The sequence below is a fragment of the Dreissena polymorpha genome, chromosome 6, assembly GCF_020536995.1.
Source record: "Dreissena polymorpha isolate Duluth1 chromosome 6, UMN_Dpol_1.0, whole genome shotgun sequence".
Taxonomy (NCBI): domain Eukaryota; kingdom Metazoa; phylum Mollusca; class Bivalvia; order Myida; family Dreissenidae; genus Dreissena; species Dreissena polymorpha.
In genome coordinates, this window is record NC_068360.1 from 79,694,055 (window position 1) to 79,701,554 (window position 7,500).

General features: G+C 32.7%; 2 protein-coding genes across 2 annotated transcripts in view; one reads left to right on the forward strand and one right to left on the reverse strand.

Moving 5' to 3' along the window:
* Positions 1 to 7,500, reverse strand: part of LOC127835053 (uncharacterized) — a 443,836-nt gene that overhangs the window by 341,671 nt on the left and 94,665 nt on the right. The window lies entirely within an intron of this gene.
* Positions 1 to 7,500, forward strand: part of LOC127835046 (perilipin-4-like) — a 438,066-nt gene that overhangs the window by 6,264 nt on the left and 424,302 nt on the right. The gene's annotated exons all lie outside the window — the stretch shown is intronic.

A 7,500-nucleotide genomic window follows, 5' to 3' on the forward strand; every position in this document is an offset into this window, starting at 1 on the left:
CAGCAGTGTATAAATCTTTTATAGATGCATTTTGTATACTTTAATTATATATGTTAAATAAAAAACGATCACTCACTATATATAACAATATATAGATACGTCTTTGCGCATCTGTCTAGCATCTTCTCCAGTTTCTTCGTCCGCTAAAATTTATTATGTTATAATTTTAAGCCAGCAAGTATTTTGTTCGCCCATAATTTATACGAGAAAACGACACAGGACATCACGGTGATGCAGATATTTAATAACGCAAAGTAACCATGCTCTGTGATTGGGCATTTCATCTGTGTTATTTCTGTAAACGTGCTGCAATAGGTTCGATTAAAGTTTAAGTTTTAATTCGTAATGCCGAATTTGACCTTATATTGACTGGTAATATGTTAAGTGACCGACACCTTATCGTATAATTTCCTGTTACATGTATGTAAATATATGCATTTTAATTAGCGCATCAATTATCAAAACAGAATTCATTCTACTCGACGGACTAACCTCTATATACAAATATCTGTCATCTGAAACATACCCAAGGGACTACCACTCTATTGATAATTTGCTTGCGTTCATAATCCAAATACCACAAATATATATATCATTGTGAACCAATTAAAACCATTATCTTAGAATTCTAAAATGGTTAAAAACTCTGATGTATTGGTGTATTTGAAACGAATTATGAAGTGTGTTAACAACAAAGAGTGTTGATTGCGTTTATTTAAAGCGACGGCGTTAAGTAAGCGTATTTAAATTATACCGTATTGTAGATGTATGGAGTCTTGATATAATGGAATATAATAGTAGATGAGTAACTTAATATTATTTATACCAGCATTCGTATTATCAATATACCTTCTATTGTATCAATGTCATTAGAAATAATAACAACATGCAGTATTGTATATTTTGCATGTGTTCAGTGCACTCTGTATTAGAGATACGATTTTATTTCAATATTTTAATGTTATATACAAATAGTGTTTTCGACGCAGGGAGAGACGGCAAATACAGTAGTAATTGTACAGTAAAGGTATCGGATATAGATAGCATGCATAACGCATACTGCACATTCATAGTTTGCAAGAATACTCATATATATCGTGATGTTAATGTTAAGTGGTTGGGCCAGACGTATGCTATGATTGTCGTCTACACTTCGTTTGATATAAATATGAGTAATGTTCATTTAACTGTATGTTCATGATGTCCATGACATCAATGCTAATAGCATTGATGTAAGAACACATACCGCTTTAAAGTAGTTTTCTTAATGCAATGTTTTGAATTGGTTTATCATGGTTGTGCGTATTTTCCGATTTATTTTTGAACGACTTTTTCCACGTAATCGTGTCAATCAGTTTCTTTATGTTCCGCATACTGGTAAACACACTTGAGAATAATTAATGGTTTTCATGTTACAAAAGCGGCGGTCTTGTTGAATAGCTTCGCCTCAAAAGTGGTTCTCCTATTACCTGACTTCAATATTACTCGACATTCGACCGGGCGCACTGCATTCCATAGTGGTAGACGACCGGGTAGCTATTGTAATCTAGTATTAAAGGAGTAAATGCTGGTATGTTTCCTTATTCATAAATCATAGGAATAATACCGAATTAGCATATTAAACTCACGAACATTAGGACGATTTGAATTATGGCTGAAGTTTTTATTTTTTATGCTTTAAGTTTGTATTAAGAGATAATAAATGTTGGTGTAATATTGTGATTGCACGAGATAATGAGTCTTTTGTTTTTACGTATATATACACATTATATTGTTGTTTCTTGATTACGATATTCTTTACATGGTCCATGTGTATGGTCGTTTGTTAAGCGATAATGATTGTAACAGGAGGTGATATTGAAGTGATGCGAAATCCCTTGGATTGACGATAAACACTGGTTTGACTTTTTTCGTGTTTTGATGGTTCAGTGAAACAATATAGAGCTTATTAACCCGTCTTTGTGTGATTGTAGACACATATTTTCTTATTTCTACAAATGTGTTTGTCTGTTTATCTACAATTTCATCACATACTTTTTCAATTATCTTTTTTTTAAACATAATACTGTATATGAAATCGTGGCCTTGATACACAAATAATTTTCTTTTATAAACAACACAAGTTTGCTTATTAGAAAGAGGAACTAGAAACCGCATTGTAATTTGATCGTCGCTGTTTACACTAGTTTAACGTAAAAATTTAATCGAAGCCGTTCTTAACGTGTATTTTCTATATCCGTTTAAACATGTTTGCCATTGATTAAAACCTCTCACTTCTAATTAGTGTAACGCTTTGATGCATAATGTTCTTCATAGAAATCTATTTATAAACATAAACATCCAAACCAGGGGGCCGTTTCATCAATAATTACGTATTTTTATACGATCGTAAATTCTCCAAATATGGTCCGAGTTCAACGCCCCAGCGGCCAACCAAAGAACGTATTTATATCACGTGACCAAGCAAATGGAGTGTCAAATTCACCATATTATAATAACAGTAATGTCTTAACTATACGATTACGCATCGGTATAGTTGCCTACGGAATATTGGTTTTAAGCTTTTAGTTCATATCATGTTTTGTGAGTATTTTGTCTTGATTAGGCGTTGGATTATGAACATGAAATTATTTGAATGACGTGAAAGTGTTTAATTTAAGCAGTTTGTATCGGACAAAAAACAGTATGTTTTCTACAAACCTTGCTTAATCCTAAAAGGCAAAGGTACACACCTTGTCTGAAGAAACGAAATCAGGTATGTAACAATACATAAGCTCAGTACGGTTATTTGAATTTGTAAGAGCAATATGAAGTTATACTAATTAACATTGTGCAACTTATGTTCAGCTCAAAACATAATGGACGTACATTGTGGTTAATACGAATTATTATTATTATAACTACTATACTTATGTTTAAGAATGTAAATTAAAATCCATTTACGTGAAAATGTAGAATGGTAAATATACAATAATATTATAAGAATATTAATATTATCATAATGAAAAACATAAATTATATGCTATTGGATATGTAATTTCCTGAACAGTCAATAACAATATATAATTTGTTCCCAAGGGCTTTATCTTTTTTGTATTTGTAACTCTGCCCTCAATATTTATTTCGCAACCAGGTGTAGATTTACACAATATAAAAAATAAGCATTTAGCTTGTATGCAATATTTGAAGACGAGACGAGAACGAACGTATTTGAGATGTTAATATTATACTGTTTATAATGTTTCTCACAGTTGGTTGAAATTGCGTATTAAGTTCTTTATGTATTCTTATGTTCCCATTTCATTTTAAATTTACGCCTACGACAAAGAAAAACTTGAAGCTCCCTGCGTTGCAGATAAACACCGTATCAAAACGCATTGATACTTAAGTAAGGCGTTGTGTAAAAAACGAAATTAGTAATCACTTGATAGTTAATGACAGAGATGAACATGGAAGTTACGCCCCCATGACTAAACGCCCTACGTCCTCTAAAGATCGCCTAAACATAAATTTTAGAAACGAGACTCCTAGATTTAAACCTTAACATAATTACAATGTTGTTTTGTTTTTACTGCATACGTTGATTACTTGGGAACGTTTATTGTGTGAATGTACATATTCTACTTGTGTTCGTTCGCAGGGAGAGAGAGAGAGAGAGAGAGAGAGAGAGAGAGAGAGAGAGGAGAAAAAGAGGAGAGAGAGAGAGAGGAGAGAGAGAGAGAGAGAGAGAGAGAGAGAGAGAGAGAGAGAAGAGAGAGAGGGATGGATGGATTATGATGTCTTGGAGAGATGGGCGGTCTGGCATGGACTGGTGTGGGGGGTGCGTGTTCATGTGGCTTCGTGCGGGAGGGCGGGAGGATCTTGGATCGCGCGATGGATATGATCCTGGATATGATCGATCAGTAGATGATAGATGGATAGATAGATGGATAGATAGATTGATAGATACATAGATACACAGATACATGGATACATAGATAGATACATAGATTGATACATAGATAGATACATAGATATATACATAGATAGATACATGCATATATGTTTAAGCAAATTACTGAAATGTGTCGCTACAAAATTAAATTGAAATTTCAAATATATAAACACCATACAGTGTTAGTTTACGAGATATTTTTTCATTGCCAATGGTCCACTTTTGAATCACACCTTGAACATTGCTGACAAATCAATCTCAGGATATAAGTCACGTTCTTGACATACATGTACTTGAAATAAGGTTATATGGTTTATGGAAATTATCGTTCCGACTTTTTCTATGCAATATTCCCTTTCTTTGTAAGTTTGAAATATTTCTATAAGAACAATCAAGCGTGTCAATATCTGTTTAAAAAATCTCTGTGTCGTGTCAATAACTGTTTTAAATAACTCCGTGTAAGACATGTTTATCTTTTTAAAGATCTTTGTGGACTCATAAATTGACCAACTCACAATACAATATCTTGAATAGACATGTCTTTCAGTAACACTTAATGACGCACTAAGAACATAATACTTTTTGCCAAATTCTTTAGTAATTTTTATCAGGTATGAAAGTGTGTGATTTTGTATGTCCTCTCTTAATCAGGGTGTTAATTTAGCGTTCATAACTGTAATATTAAGCCGCAAAAGGTGTGGCAAGCTGCCCAAATGCATATTCAGTTTTTCTATATTTGTCAATAAGAAGCGTAGCTTACAATTCAAAATTTGGCGGCTTGTTGTTCACATGTTATAATCAAATGAAAACAGCCGTTATGATTTTTTTGCGTATTTTAATAATTATATTTTTATCAATTTACAGCGCTCCTTTGTTAAAAAATGAACTCTTCTAGACCATTGCACTTTACAACCTGGATTACACATTGAATGCTCGGTTTACTTGAATAATTTGGTTTCTTAGCCCAGAGATTGAGAAAAACTGAAAGAGGATTTAATAAGACATGTTACTTCTTTCCGTTATATGTATAAAACAAGTCAAAACAATTATTTTATCTTCTTTGAAGGCCTGAATGTTTGCCTTTTGGCATGTATCATGGTATGATCCTCTACCAGATTTATTATCTCACAAATGCATGCTTTCAAGATACCGTAATTTCAATCGCCAGTGCTTGTGCGATCTTATGTCTATTAAGGACATTTGCTTCTTAACCACGTAGCGGATTTAACAGAAACTAATATGAATGATCATGAGGGCGACTGTTTTCCAAAGTTGTTCGTACTTTTTTGGTCTGTTTCATATGCAGGCCGCAGGGCTAACATTACCTTTTATCAATACGAACTTCAATAATCGTCTTCTCTGAAACCAAAGCATTTTGATATTAATCGGTTTATGCTTAAAATTCTTTTTTTTCCACCCAATTCATCATGACCATGTTAGTTTTAAATTCAAATGCATACCAAACTGTGTTCTTGTAATTTCATCTTCTTTTAAATGTGTCTACCAGTATGCGTCTTATGACGAAATCTGCACAGAAGTGAGGATTTCCCAACAGTGTACATGTCTTTGATACAATCATAAGTTTTCGACTCGACAAGCAAAAAGAAATTGTAATTAGTCATTGAATTTTGTTGATCTTAAAGTATCTTTTCTCTTGAACGTTAATTATAGTTTCAAAATTATTTATTATTGTTTTATACATGCCGATCTATATCTCGTGTTAGCAAAAAAGCATTGCGAGCTGCGAGTTATGCCATGCTGTCCACTGTACGCGTGTGTATCCGATAATTTTGTCTCACACAACACCTCCTTTCCCTAAGTCTTGCAGTATTGTTTTTGTAAATAACTTCACAGACTTGTTCCTGACGTGACCCTCTAATCTTTTTGTTAAAATCTTTCCGATTTTTTGATTTTTAGGTCATGAAGACCAAACAAGTTGGCATTTTTCTAACCATAGAGGTTCTGTAGAAAATTTGTTAAAATAATGGGTCAAAACGGTCCGCCTCCCAGTGGTCACATGATTTGCAGACACGTCTACAGACATTTATACAGTAAATAACTTTTTTGTAATTTGATTCGCAAACACCGCATGGGTCAGATGTACAGCATATGTTGTGAAACAACAGTATTGTCTTGTCCTTTACAAAGATTGATTGGGGTTGAAAGGGTATCACATGATGTTTGGTATGTGACATTTTAATGTGACATTCTACAAATATTTTTTTGCAAAGTACACCATTGGACATGACACCTACCGCAACACATACAAATGTCTGAGAAAGAATATTATTGACCTGATTGTTATCATAATAAAAGGAAGCAAGTACGGAAAATATACCAATTAGCCAATATAAGATTTAAGGTTTAAATCATTTGAATAAAGTTCAGCAGGAATATCCATGCTGATAATTTGTCAGCTTGCTTACTGTATTTAGGCTAACAAAAGCTACTGTATTCAATTGCCAGCTGGATTTGAATATCTCACGGAAAAATATCCACTCGATGTTGTAGCCAGTGTCGCATTCCTGGATTCCCTTTACCGAGTTCAGTACGTTTATTACAACAATGAACATAAATAAAATATTATGATTTTTTCTTAAGTTAATATTCTATACAATATAGGTCAGATTTAATTGCCGTTGCTATTTCCGAACCGACTGGCAAGAAAATATGCATGTTTATGGAAATTTTATGATATTATTTGTAAGTATTAAACGAAGCTTTCTGGCTTAAATGAGCATTCAGCATGGACACTATGTCTCAAATGTAATAAATATATTTCTTAGACAATCTCAGTCTATTGGGGAGTATAAACATCCAATCTCATATTTAAAAGAAGAATTGCTACCCCAATGTCTTAACCAAATTCACCGAAGACATATGAAAATGACATACTTTTATTCCTGTGGTGTTGTGCGAATGAAAACATGTGTGGTTAAATTGAACAATCATGATACATTAGGTCCCAAAATTGTTATGTTTTCTGTAACGTAATGAAAATAAATGGGTTGGTAGTTTTTTTTTTATACCACCCTTGGAAAAGCTCTAATTGAATTAAAGTAATATATCTGGACTCTAGTCTTAAATACCAAAGAGGTCACGATAAATTTAAGTTACGACTGAATGTCAAGCGCTCAAAATATATATTTGTACATATCTATAATATAACTGTTCCTACATGTAAAATAAAGGTCGGTGCAGATTGAAACGAAATAAATAGCATTAATTAAACAGTGTGTCTTTGTGGCTGGCGCTTTAGTGATAAAACGGTTTGTTCATACAGCGCTAAATATTGAAGACATTTTTCAGGAAATTGTATAAGTGTTTTAAACAAGAGGGCTTTTTATTATGGTGAAGTAGTTTAAAATGGGCCTGTTAATTACAAAAAGAGCAAAAAACCGGTCTTGTGTGAAATATATATATATTTATATTTAAATTGTAACAAATATATTTTAGCAGAATATTAATATTAATATGATTGTACTCATATCCACTAACAAATTAATCTAACCATACTAAATCTTGTTAAATGTTTTTAATTTGCGAGTAGACTGAACTCGTTTGAA